The sequence below is a fragment of the Somniosus microcephalus genome, chromosome 12 (genome assembly GCF_052327205.1).
Source record: "Somniosus microcephalus isolate GS21.2 chromosome 12, FLI_Smic_1.0, whole genome shotgun sequence".
NCBI classification, from domain to species: domain Eukaryota; kingdom Metazoa; phylum Chordata; class Chondrichthyes; order Squaliformes; family Somniosidae; genus Somniosus; species Somniosus microcephalus.
The window spans coordinates 168677565-168691892 of NC_140998.1; the positions used below are offsets into that span (position 1 = coordinate 168677565).

The window sequence follows — 14328 nt, forward strand, 5'->3', positions numbered from 1 at the left end:
CTCCTGTGGCTGTCCAGGGGTTGAGACGCCTATCTCACTTGGGTGTGGACTCCGGTGGGGCTCTGACCGAGGGCTCTGCAGTGGCATGGAAGTATGAGCGCTTGGAGAGGAGCCCCCACTTCCTTGATGTCTGCCACCAACTTCCCTCACATGGGTCAGGTCCCCCTCAGCGCTTGCAAGTGGCTTGAGCGCACCTTGCTGCACATCAGGGGGGCCATGGGGACCCGTATCTGCACTGGCAGTCCTACTCAGAAGGACTTCCATGAAGGTCTGGTTTCTCTGTTCAATAGGTGCCCATCGCTCCTCCAGAGTTGTCATTCTATTCAGAACACTCACCATGTTTTCTGCACTCTGTCGACTTATCACCTCCATGGAGGTTGCCATCCTTTCCATGGTGATGCGTTCATGCGCCAATGACTCCACAAAGGCTCTGCTCATGTTCGCAATGGACTCCTCCATTCATTCCACACTCGCAGCGACCCTGGAGACAAAACCTGCCAGAGACTCCTGCATCTGTTCCTGGAGTTCCAGCACCGCTGATCTTGTGGATGGACCCAGAGGCAGAGGGTCGACATGCAGCTGAGCCGAGCTGGCAGAGTCCTGCGCCCTCCGACGAGAACTCTTCACTGCTGTCCCTGTCTCCACCATCTGCTGATGCTCACTTGTGAGCTGTGATACACCAGGTGACAACACTACTCTATCTCGCGAAGGTCCCACCGAGGTGTGAGTGTCTGCGCTGGTGCTGGGTGTGCTGAATTCTGCTGACGTTGCGCCCTCAGAGGTTGCAGCTTCCTCTGAGGAGTCTGGATGCTCAGGCTCTTCCTCCTGGCTAGTGGGGACGGGTGCTGTCGATGGTCCTGTGAGGGAGTAAAGGAAAGAGTCAGAGATGTGATGCCAAGGTTACATGCACATTGCAGATGATCATAAGTCCATCTGTTAGAGTTTCAGAATCATTATCAGCGACTCATGCAATGTCAATGAGAGACATTGAAAACTATTCTGTTACCAGCTTGCTGTGAAGCACCCATCTGTCCGTCCCCGACTTGCGCATCGTCCTCCACTCCCACGATCTCCAGGACCACCTCCTCCCAGGGGGTGAGCTGGGCTACTGAGGGTGGCCCTCCTCCTGTCCTCGCTCTTTCCCTTATTGTGAGCTCTCTTTTCCTGCAATGAGGGAGACAAGTGGAGTTTGAGTGAGAATGAAGGAGTGAGTGTAGAGAATCCATAGCATAGATGCTTAGAAGGAGACAAAGGTGGAGTGAGGTGGCAAGACCAAGGGCCCTCCCTGTGTGTTGTAAGTTGTTTTCATAGCATCACAGTGATAGGGAGTGTGAGGGCTGCATAGTCAAATAGTTAGGTGAATGTGACCATAGAGAGAGAGAGGGAATGGGTAAGGGTGCATGGATGTCAGTGTCAAGTGGGATGTGGAGGAAGAGATTGCTAAAGTTGAGTTCTGGTGAGGAGAAGCAATGGGATCAGATTGAGGGTGATGGGAAAGTCATACTCACTTTTCCAGTGCGCAGGTCATGAAACCTCTTCCTGCACTGAAGCCAGGTTCTGCGGGTTATCAACAAAGAGTTGACCTCCTGGGCCACCTGGATCCACACAGCCTTGGTCTGCTGGGGAGGCTTCTTCCTCCCTGAAGAAGGGAAGAGCACCTCTTTATTGGCTCTTGCTCCCTCCACTAAAGCTTGCAGGGCAACGTCATCAAACCTGGGAGCAGACCTAGGTCTCTCGCTGGTCATTCTGCCTCCAGGTCCCTCTAACATGAAAGGCCAAAAAGGTTGGCAGTCTGCAGAAGAAGCAAGGCTTGCTGCAGAGCTTAAATGCAGCAGCAATGATGATGTCATCGGAGGCGAGTTTCAGGCAGAAAAAACTAATTAGGCTATGGGTTCCCACACGCTGGAACTCAATTGCCCACTTAAGTTAAAATCGCTTCATTCTCCCACATCGATTTAGAATCGGGTGGCTAACACGAAAAGCGGATTACACGACCCAGCCCACCCCAGTAACAAAATCGAGCCCTTAATCTAGGCTGCCACTCCCAGTACAGTACTACTACTTTCGTATGCTGAAAAAGCTTATAATGGGATGTCTAGTTTGGCTCTCCATTCGATGGCCTCCTGAGATGCCGAGTGGAGAAATGAGGTGCCTCCCGCAACAGATCTCAGTGGGCAGGTTGATGTGACGTGTTCCATGGTCTGGGACTCATGGCCACAGTCACACTTCGGGTCGTCCCTCATCTTCCACTTGTGGAGCAGGTGGCCTGTGCGGATTCGGTTCCGCGTGTCCACTGTCTTTGAGGGAGGTCGAAGCCAGGGACCTCTGCTGTTGGGTCAGTGATGAGGTGTTGGTTCTTTATGTTGCATGCGTCCATCTGGATAGTGGGTTGATACCAGCTGCATGAATATTGGCTGCTGTTTCCCAGAATGGCCGGTGCGATTTTGAGCACTTTTGTGGTGGGTTTTTCAAGTCTTCGCGAACGGGAAGCTCAATGTTGCTCATGATTTTCTCCATCTCACGGAGCATGGTGGCGTCGTGGTGAATGGCAGGCGGGGCAATGTCGGACAGCACCGGGAGCCACTCAGTTGGAGTGGACTTAAGCATCCCTGAAACTGTCCTCATGGTGGCTGACGTAGTAAAACTCACTACGCACTTGGTTCGAGTATAAAGCAAGGCTTTAATCAACTTGTTTCAAAACATGGAGGTCGAGTTGTACTTCACTAGTTCCTGTCTTACAAAATGTCCCTGGGCAAGCTGGGCCCACGCCCGAGTATTTATACTCCTTGGACGGCGCCACCAGCTGGCCGTCCAGTGTTATTTCATGAGTCGTTTCTTCATAATGATGAGATTTATAACAGTGGCATTCAGCTGCACGTTCACGATCAGTGCAGTACTGAGGAAGTGCTGCACTTTCAGAGGTGCCATCTTTCAGATGAGATGTTAAACTGCCCTCTCAGGTGGATGTAAAAGATCCCACAGCATTATTTCAAAGAACAGCAGCAGAGTTCTCCCCGTTGTTCCGGGCCAGTATTTATCCCTCAATCACCATCACTAAAAAACAGATTATCTGATCATTTTCACATTTCTGTTTGTGGGACCTTGCTGTGCGCAAATTGGCTGCCGTGTTTCCCTACAGTACAGCAGTGACTACACGTCAAAAATACTTCATCGGATGTAAAGCGCTTTGGGACGTCCTGAGGTCGCGCTATATAAATGCAAGTCTTTCTTTCAAGATCACTACACAGGCAAAGAAACACCAACCTTCAGTAGCAGCACATAAACTGGCCTCCTCAGTGTGGTATCTGCCTCAGGGTACCTTGCAGCAGCTCCTACTGTCACTGATATGGTGGTGGGAATTATTTGGGGTGGGGTTTGGGGCAGAAATGGAGAGGAATGGGTGAAGGGGTTAGCAACACAACCTTGGCCTCATTTAAGTGTGACAGAGCGGATACCTGGCGAGCCTTAAACAGAACTGGCGGTCTTTTGGGAGCAGAATTCTGGTGCAGTTTAAGAATGCGGTTTACTGTGTTTACTACCCTAAATCTGCCCCCAAATGGGCGGCAATTCAAAGGAGAATCCAAGCCACACAATCCAATTCTTTTTGGACTCTAAGGGAATCAAGGGATATGGGGATCAGGCGGGAAAGTGGAGTTGAAGTCGAAGATCAGGCGTGATCTTCTTGAATGGCGGAGCAGGCTCAAAGGGCCATATGGCCTAATCCTGCTTCTAAATGTTCTTAATTTGTGCATCAAAGGAGAGGCACTGTTACATCTCCTGGGTTACACTATCGTACATATTTGGCAACAAGAGTCAACTCCAGCATGTGCGCAATGTGAGATCCATGTATAGGAGCGACTGACGCCACCAACACAAGCAGGTATCTATGGCAGACAGGCTGAGAGACCCAGGTCCTGAAGGAAACTCAGAGAGTAGGGATAAACGGGTCATTTTCAGATCGGCAGGCTGTAATTAGTGGGGTGCCGTAAGGATCAGTGCTTGGGCCTCAGCTATTTACAATCTATATTAATGACTTAGATGAAGGGACTGAGTGCAATGTATCGAAGTTTGCTGATGATACAAAGTTAGGTGGGACAGTAAGCTGTGAGGATACAAAGAGCCTGCAAAGGGATATAGACAGGTTAAGTGAGTGGGCAATAAGGTGGCAGATGGAGTATAATGTGAGGAAATGTGAGGTTATTCACTTTGGTAAGAAGAACAGAAAAACAGATTATTTTTTAAATGGTGAGAAACTATTAAATGTTGGTGTTCAGAGAGATTTAGGTTTCCTTGTACAGGAAACACAGAGAGTTAGCATGCAGGTACAGCAAGCAATTAGGAAGGCAAATGGCATGTTGGCCTTTATTGCTAGAGGGTTGGAATACAAGAGTAAGGAAGTCTTGCTACAATTGTGCAGGGCTCTGGTGATACCACACCTGGAGCACTGTACACAGTTTTGGTCTTATTTAAGAAGAATATACTTGCCTTGGAGGCGGTGCAACAAAGGTTCACCAGATTGATTCCTGGGATGAGGGGGCTGTCCTATGATGAGAGATTGTGTAGAATGGGCCTATACTCTCTGGAGTTTCGAAGAATGAGAGGTGATCTCACTGAAACATATAAAGATTGCTGAGAGGTTGTTTCCCCTGGCTGGAGAGTCTAGGACAAGGAGTCATTGTCTCAGGGTAAGAGGTTGGCCTTTTAAGACTGAGGTGAGGAAGAATTTCTTCACTCAGAGGGTTGTGAATCATTGGAATTCTCTGCCCCAGAGGGCTGTGGAAGCTCAGTCATTGAGTATATTCAAGGCTGAGATAGATAAGATTTTTGGACTCTAGGGGAATCAAGGGATATGGGGATCGGGCAGGAAAGTTGAGTTGAGGTCGATGATCAGCCATGATCTTATTGAATGGTGGAGCAGGTTCGAGGGGCCGCATGGCCTACTCCTGCTCCTATTTCTTATGTTCTTATGTCTCGATCAGTAGCGGAGCGACATCAGGAGAGATGCAGGTCAAAGGTTACATGGCATTTTGGACAGGCTATACACACGGGCTCTCCACCCTTGCGAAAGGGTCACGGAACCCCCACTGCTACATCCCCCCCATAATCTGTCTTACTTGAGCTCATCATGGACTTCCTTCCCCAGTCCCAAGACGCCCAGCAAGTGTGTCGCTGCCTGGCGGACATTGCTGTTCCAGTCATTCCACATCAGGTACACGATCTTGTGCGTCAGATCCTGGGGCATCAAAAAGAGGTGAAACCTTTTTATTCCACTGGAGCTAATCCCTCCAACAATCACGAGAATGACACAGCCTACCCTTTATATATATATATATATATATATAAATAAAACCAAATTCAAAGGGATTTCAACCAGTAGGAACCAGAAACACAGGGATCTGAATGGGTGGGTAGCTGGCTGGTTGATTAAATCTCATTTAATGAGCTCAGTGCAAGGTACTGAGACTGGGGAAGGGGAAAATAAACTAAATGAGAAATAAACAGAGAATATAAACTACATGGGGAATAAACAGGGGAATATTAACTGAATGGGGAATAAACAGAGGAATATAAACTAAATGGGAATTAAAAAAGGGAATATTACATAGAATTACACAGAATGTACAGCACAGAAACAGGCCATTCGGCCCAATAGGTTTGTGCCAGCATTTATGTTCCACATGAGCCTCCTCCCTCTCACATACCCTTCTAAGGTGGGCAGGATGGGGCTCAGGGCATTGTCCTATCCACACCTCCTCTCCTGGTCATAGAGCCTGCCAACAATAACAGAGGCAACAGGAGAAAATAGTTGATCTCAACTTTGTTTCCCACTGCAGTTTTGAAAGAGTGAAACTCCCTCTTCAACCAGTTACATATCTCATCATGACAGCCCAAAGTGGTCTGGAAGCATAATCTCTCCAGTCAGGCAGCCCCTCCCCCCTCCCGCAGCAGGAACTGCTTGCCTCGCTCTCTCACTGCTCAACAGTAGATCTGAGTGTATCTTGGCCCTGCCCAACTGAGCTGTGTGCATGACGATGTGATCCCACATCGATGGGATCTATGACCCTGGCTGTTAGCAGCTCTGCAGCTTTATGGGATTCAGGTTTACAAATGAATGGGGAATAAACAGCAGGTTTAGAAAATAAATGGGGAATAAACTGGGGGAATATAAACTGAATGGGGAATAAATAGGGAATATAAACTGAATGAGAAAATAAACAGGCAGTACTGGTGACTTGGCCATGAGCTGCTGAGTGGTGCGGGTAGAGCTGTGAACATGAGATACTTCAGCACTGAGATTTACAAGGGGGCGACAAAACCCAGTTTAACACACTGCTATTCTGAGGAGTGAGATGCCCTGAGATAGATCATATTTTAAATCTGAACTACTCCTGGAGTACTGCTTACCAGGCTGTTTGACATGTTCTGAGTCTGGGATTAGTGACTGAATGATGAAAAAGGAAGTACAAATACATTTACTTTGTGGCGTCTTTACCTACAGACACCGCAGCCATTACATGCCGGTCTCGTGTCAGTTCAGGGCTGTGATCCTCTCCAAGATATTACTGGGACAACATAAACAGGGAACAAGCGTTCAAATCCTGCCCCAATTGGGGGTCGGAATACGCAATCAACTCCACAAATTGAACTCAGACCTACCTTGTTAAGTGATCCACGCAGGCAGCATAGGACCTCACACGCCAGCACCTTGTCTTTCCAATTGCGGCTGTTCAGGTGCTTCGCCAATATAAAGTGCGCCAGAGGCTGGTTATAAAGAGAGCAGGTTAATCAAATACTGGCAGGAAGTGTCCCAGAGTCTAGTTAATCAAATGCCAGCAAGAAATGCACCAGAGTGTTTGGTGGGACAGTGTAGAGGGAGCTTTACTCTGTATCTAACCCGTGCTGTACCTGCCCTGGGAGTGTTTGATGGGACAGTGTAGAGGGAGCTTTCCTCTGTATCTAACCTGTGCTGTACCTGCCCTGCGACTGTTTGATGGGACAGTGTAGCGGGAGCTTTACTCTGTCTCTAACCCGTGCTATACCTGCCCTGGGAGTGTTTCATGGGGCAGTGTAGAGGGAGCTTTACTCTGTATCTAACCCGCGCTGTACCTGCCCTGGGAGTGTTTAATGGGACAGTGTAGAGGGAGCTTTACTCTATCAGTAACAACCACAACTTGCATTTATATAGTGCCTTTAATGTAGTAAAACGTACCAAGGCGCTTCACAGGAGCGATTATCAAACAAAATTTGACACCGAGCCGCATAGGAGATACTCACAGAATCACAGAATCCCCACAGTGCAGATAGAGACCATTTCGGCCCATCGAGCCTGCACTGACACATATCCCACCCTATCCCTGTAACCCCACGTATTTAATCCCCTAACACTAAGGGTCAATTTTATCATAGCCAAATCAACCTAACCCGCACATCTTTGGACATATTAGGGCAGGTTGGTCAAAGAGGTAGGTTTTAAGGAGCGTCTTAAAGGAGAAAAGAGAGGTGGAGAAACAGTGAGGTTTAGGGAGGGAATTCCAGAGCTTAGGGCCTCGGCAGCTGAAGGCACGGCCATCAACGGCGGAGCGATTAAAATCGGGAATGCGCAAGAGGCCAGAATTGCAGGAGTGCAGAGATATTGGAGTGTTGTAGGGCTGGAGGAGGTTACAGAGATAGGGAGGGGAGAGGCCATGGAGGGATTTAAAAACAAGGATGACAATTTAAAAATTCTACCTCAGTGTAGTGGCAGCTTTACTCTGTATCTAACCCATGCTGTACCTGCCCTGGGAGCGTTTGATGGGACAGTGTAGAGGGAGCTTTACTCTGTATCTAACCCATGCTGTACCTGCCCTGGGAGCGTTTGATGGGACAGTGTAGAGGGAGCTTTACTCTGTATCTAACCCATGCTGTATCTGCCCTGGGAGCGTTTGATGGGACAGTGTAGAGGGAGCTTTACTCTGTATCTAACCCATGCTGTATCTGCCCTGGGAGCGTTTGATGGGACAGTGTAGAGGGAGCTTTACTCTGTATCTAACCCATGCTGTATCTGCCCTGGGAGCGTTTGATGGGACAGTGTAGAGGGAGCTTTACTCTGTATCTAGAACTAGAGGGCATAGTCTCAGGATAACGGGTCGGCCATTTAAGACTGAGATGAGGAGGAATTTCTTCACTCAGAGGGTTGTGAATCTTTGGAATTCTCTGCCCCAGAGGGCTGTGAATGTTGAGTCTTTGAGTATATTCAAGACTGAGATCGATAGATTTTTGGACTCTAGGGGACTCAAAGGATATGGAGATCGGGCGGGAAAGTGGAGTTGAGGTCGATGATCAGCCATGATCTGATTGAATGGCGGAGCAGGCTTGAGGGGCCGTATGGCCTACTCCTGCTCCTAATTCTTATGTTCTTATGTATCTAGCCAGTGCTGTACCTGCCCTGGGAGTGTTTGATGGGATAGTGTAGAGGGAGCTTTACTGTATATCTAACCCATTCTGTACCTGCCCCGGGAGTGTTTAATATGACCAGTAATATCATTGGAACCATCACTCATCTGAGTTTAACGGAGTTAAAAAGAACGGAAAATGGGAGCAGTTTAAAAGGAGGCCCGCGGCAGTTAAACCCGTAGAAAAATCTCAAAGTTACGTAATAGTCATCGCAGAGCGAGGAGCAGCGAATCCCAAGGCAATTAAGCTAAGTATTTTATTTACTATACATTCTATTTTTAACCATAAATGATAAATAAATTACTAACAAATAAATAAAATCTAGAAATGGCAGTGCGGGATTGCAATGTGTGGGAGTTTGTGGACAGTGAGGTTGTGTCGGATTGCCACATCTGCAGGAAATGTCTCTGCCTTGAGTCACTCCGGCTCAGAGTTGGTGAGCTGGAGTGCGAGTTAGAGACACTCCGACACATAAGGGAGGGGGAGGAATTTTTCAACCGTTTTCTCACACCTCAGAAGAAAGCACAGGTGCAGGAAGTGAAGTGTGCGACTGTCAGTCAGCAGGGTAAAGGGGAACCGAGGGGAGATAGAAGGGGAACCAGAAAACAGAGGGTGGGGTTAAGGGTAGCTACGCAAACTGGGAAAGGGTGGGAAGCGGTATTCCAAAGGGATCGCTGCTGGAACCACTGTTGTTCACAATTTACATTAACAATTTGGACCCGGGACTCGGAAGTACAATTAAAAAATTTGTGGACAACACCAAACTGGGGGGTAGAGTTAATACAAAGGAAGACAAAATACAAAATATAATACATTAATAAATTTGCAGAATGGGCATTTAATTGGCAAATTAATTTCAACAAAGCTAAGTGTGAGGTGGTGCATTTTGGTAGGAAGAATAAGGCGGCCACATACTGCTTGGATAGTAAGTTTAAATGGGGTAGAGGAGCAAAGGGATCTAGGGGTACAGATACACAAATCACAAAGTAGCGATGTAGGTTAATAAAGCCATAAAAAAAGCAAACCAAGAACTATTGTTAATTTCTAGAGGGATAGAGTTGAAAAGCAGGGAAGTCATGTTAAACTTGTATAGAACCTTGTTTAGACCACACTTGGAGGACTGTGCACAGTTCTGGTCTCCATATTATAAAAAGGATATAGAGATATTGGGGAAACATGCAAAAAATATTCACAAGAATGATACCAGAACTGAGAGGTTATAACTATCAGGAAAGACTGAACAGGCTGGGGCTCTTTTCTCTAGAATAGAGAAGACTGAGGGGTGACATGATAGAGGTCTTTGAGCTAGCATAATAGAAATCTACGACACAGAAGGAGGCCATTTGGCCCATCGTGTCTGTGCCGGCCGAAAAAGAGCTATCCAGCCTAATCCCAATTTCCAGCTCTTGGTCCATAGCGCTGTAGGTTACGGCACTTCAAATGCATATCCAAGTGCTTTTTAAATGCCCTCTGTACCCTCTCCAGTGCAATCACATCTTTCCTGTAATGTGCTGACCAGAACTGTACGCAATATTCTAGCTGTGGCCTAACTAGTGTTTTATACAGTTCAAGCTCTTATATTCTATGCCTCGGCTAATAAAGGAAAGTATCCCATATGCCTTCTTAACCACCTTATCTACCTGTCCTGCTACATTCAGGGATCTGTGGATATGCACTCCAAGGTCCCTCTGTTCCTACACACTTCTCAGTATCGACCATTTATTGTGTATACCCTTATCTTGTCAGCCCTCCCCAAATGCATTACCTCACACTTCTCTTCATTGAATTCCATTTGCCACTTTTCTGCCCACCTGACCAGTCAATTGATATCTTTCTACAGTCTACAACTTTCTTCCTGACTGTCCTTTTCCATAACTACGCTAAATCTAACTGAATTATGATCACGACCACCAAAATGCTCTCCTACTGATAGCCCTTCCACCTGCCCAGCTTCATTCCCTAAAACCAAGTCCAGAACTGACCCCTCTCTTGTTGGGCTTGCTACGTACTGGCTAAAAAGGTTCTCCTGAATGTATTTTAGGAATTTTGCACCCTCTATACCTTTTATACTGATTCTATCCCAGTTAATGTTAGGGTAGTTGAAATCCACTACTATTACTGCCCTATTGTTTTTGCACTTCTCAGAAATTTGCCGACATATTTGCTCTTCTATCTCCCTCTGACTGTTTGGGGATCTATAGTACACTCCCAGCAGTGTGGTCACCCCTTTTTCATTCTTCAGTTCAACCCATAGGGCCTCATTTGATGATCCTTCTAACATATCATCCCTCCTCACAGCTGTAATTGTTTCTTTAATCAATATTGCGACCTCCCCTCCTTTTTTATCCCCCTCTCTATCTTGTCTGAAAACCCTGTAACTGGGAATGTTGAGCTGCCATTCCTGCCCTTTCAGCCATGTTTCAATAATAGCCGATATACTTTCACATGTCTATCTGTGCCCTCAGCTCATCTGCCTTACTCACTAGACTCCTTGCAATTAAAAATATACCATTAAGCACTGCCAAACCCCTTTGTTGTCTATTTTCTAGCCTGTTTCCTCTGCCTTCCAAACTCACTCACTAATTTACTGCCTTCCATTTCCAGCTTTGCTTCTCTCTCTTCTGAATCTACTCTCAGGTTCCCATCTCCCTGCCAAGCTCATTTAAAGGGTTTAATAGGATAGACATGGAGAAAATGTTCCTTTACCCAAAGAGTAGTTAAAAATGTGAAACGTGCTACCACAGGGAGTGGTTGAGGCAAATAGCATAGACGTATTTAAGGGAAAGCTAGATAAGCACATGAGGGAGAGAGGAATAGAAGGGTATGCTGATAGGGCGAGATGAAGAGGGGTGGGAGGAGACTCATGTGGAGCATAAACGGCAGCAAAGACAGTTGGGGTGAATGGCCTGTTTCTGTGCTGTAGACTCGATGTAACTAACACAGCACGGACTGGGGACCAAATCTGGGACCTTCCTTGTCTCTATTGCTCTGTACCACACCAAAATTCATGCTCCCAGTCACTGGCCCACCCTCCCTCTTGTTACTTTCTACCCAGAATTAATACTCTCAGTTGCAGATCTAACCTCCCTCCTGTTGCTGTCTCTCCAAAACCAACACTCTCTGACTGCGGGGCAACGCTCCCTGAACCTTACTCTACTTCAGAAGTTTTGAATGAGTCCATGAATTCTGTGTAAGGAGAAGTGAAACCCACTGGCCTTTCCTGAATGGGAGGCAGTTGTACAGTGTGTTTGTGGAAGGTTTGCTACACTATGATATTCCAGCTCACATACTGTCCTCTCACTGAGCGGACGCAGGACAAGACAGACTTGCTTCACGGTCTCCGCTTCTGGTACTTCAAAGAGATGCTGGATGAGTCTGTTGATCACGGGATAGCTGTCATCGCCATTGAGAGCCAGGCTTTGTGCTGCGATCCAACGATCAGCTACGTTTCCTGAAAGACAAAAGGCAAACGTTAATCTTTGGGGGTCCCCGGCCCTGCTCAGCTCACCTAACACAGACCGAGGATTGAACATGGCACCTTCCTGCTTCATATGGCCCGGTACCGCACTGGGTGGTGTACACTGACACTGAGCCATCGGGGGCCCCCACCAAATGGTGGTTGGGGAAAAGTGAATCAATTAAAAGACTTGAGTCAGCCGTGGCTCAGTGGTAGCATTCTCTCATCAGAAGGCTGTGGGTTCGAGTCTCACTCCAGAGATTTGAGCACATAATCCTGGCTGACACTCCAGTGCAGTTCTGAGGGAGTGCTGCACTGTCTGAGGTGCCATCTTTCGGATGAGACGTTAAACCAAGGGCTTGCCTGCCCTCTCGAGTGGATGTAAAAGCTCCCATGGCAATATTCAAAGCAGAGCAGGGGAGGTCTTCCTGATAACATGACTAAAAAAACAGATTATCTGGTCATTATTTCACTGCTATTTGTGGGATTTGCTATATGCAATTGGCCGCTGTGTTTTCTGCATTAGAATAGTGACTGCACTTCAAAAGTACATCATTAGCTGTAAAGCACTTTGGGATGTCCTGAGGTCGTAAAAGGTGCTGTATAAATGCCAGTCTTTCTTTCTTGTATCAGATAGTGATAGTTCGTACCGTGAAGGAGGGTGTCCTGCAGGATCTCTGTGACTCTTTCATTCACCTTCTTCATTGCGACATGGCAGATTGCCGCTGCCAGCCGCACGTGCTGATCACTGCTGCTCAGGGCCTCACTGATGAGTGGCTGAAGAGACTCAGGCACGGCCTGGACTTCACTCTCACCTCTCAAGTGAATGTGGATGAAATCTACAATTAAATCACTGGCATTTTAGAGAAACTCAGTCACATGAAAACTTGTACCCATCTGTGTATAGTCCTGTTACTCGCAGCGTGTGACTCTCCCTACTGTTCCCATTACTCTCAGTGAGAGACACTCCGGCCCAGATTTTCTGTTAAAAATAACGGTGAGGCTATCAGCGCTCACCGTTATTATGCAGTAAATCGGACAGCAACTTCCAAAGTCTGCACATGCGCAGTTAAATGTGGAAATCCGGAAGTTGCTGTCCGATTTGCCCTGCTCCTCCACAAGCTGTGCTACACAGGTACCTCACCATGAGATTCAGCATTCAAACGCATGAAAGGCATGAAGTTGCGGTACTTACCTACTAGATACCCACTAAAGACTTCAGAAAAAGTTAGGGCTAGTCCATTCAGGTGTAAATTAATTTTTAACGGCTTGATAAGTCTTAATTACTACCAAACAACCTCTCTGGCCCTGAAAATGTAATTTTACAAGTTTGGAGACTCATCCCTTCAGAATTTAATTATTGTTGGAGATATTTAAAAAATATATATTTTTTAAAATTCCTACTTTTTCTTTGTCTCTTTTATCCCTCTCTCTTAATCCCATCTTTCTTTCCGTCTCTTTATTTCGCTTTCTGTACGTGATTTTACATTGAATTAAATGTTCTAGTTTATACTTCCAAGTTTAGGCACAGCATGCTCAGTGAGGATTCTTCAATCTGATTGGTTGAAGAGACACACTGTTGCTTGTCTTGCTCACAGGTTCCCTTTAGAGAACACCGCACTGAAAAGGATCTCCAAATACTGTAACTTTACATGCAAAAGCCCACAAAATGTCTGTGGGCAGCTGTAAGCGTAATGAACGGCGAGCGCCATTCCTTCACTGACTGCAAAATCCGGGTCACCATATTATTCCTGTTACTCACAGGGTGACTCTCCCTATTGTTAGCATTACTCACAGGGTGACGCTCCCTATTGTTAGCATTACTCACAGGGTGACACTCCCTATTGTTAGCATTACTCACAGGGTGACTCTCCCAATTGTTAGCGTTACGGTTAAGCAGTGCCTCGATTTCAAAATTCTCATCCTTGTTTTCAAATCCCTCCATGGCCTCCCCCCTTCCTATCTCTGTAATCTCCTTCAGCCCCACAACCCCCAGAGATATCTGAGCTCCTCTAATTTTGCCATCTTGAGCATCCCTGATTATAATCGCTCAACCTTTGGTGGTCGTGCCTTCTCTTGCCTGGGCCCTAAGCTCTGGAATTTCCTGCCTAAACCTGTCCGCCTCGCTACCTCTCTTTCCTCCTTTAAGACGCTCCTTAAAACCTACCTCTTTGACCAAGCTTTTGGTCATCTGTCCTAATTTATCCTTATGTGGACCGGTGGCAAATTTTTTGTCTTAAAATACTCAGTTCTGATGAAGGGTCCCCGACTCGAAATGTTGACTCTGTTTCTCTCTCCTCGACGTTGCCTGACCTACTGAGTGTTTAAAGCATTTTCTGTTGTTAAGTGGCGGCAGCACCGGAGGAGGCGGCAGTTAAAAACAGGAGACCAAGGCAGCGCGGACCAAAGCGGTGGCAGCACCTCCGATGATTTAAAGA

At 46.9% G+C, this 14328-nt stretch overlaps 1 pseudogene across 1 annotated transcript in view; it reads right to left on the bottom strand.

The window, feature by feature from the left end:
• Nucleotides 1–5008: 5008 nt before the first annotated feature.
• LOC147109703 (HEAT repeat-containing protein 4-like) overlaps nucleotides 5009–14328 on the bottom strand; it is an 84371-nt pseudogene continuing 75051 nt past the window's right edge. Inside the window, exons 7-10 of the transcript XR_015080151.1 lie at nucleotides 12541–12729; nucleotides 11724–11884; nucleotides 6658–6762; nucleotides 5009–5233 (exon numbers count right to left, since the gene is read on the bottom strand). The product of XR_015080151.1 is annotated as a HEAT repeat-containing protein 4-like (transcript). The remainder of the gene's footprint in view (nucleotides 5234–6657; nucleotides 6763–11723; nucleotides 11885–12540; nucleotides 12730–14328) is intronic.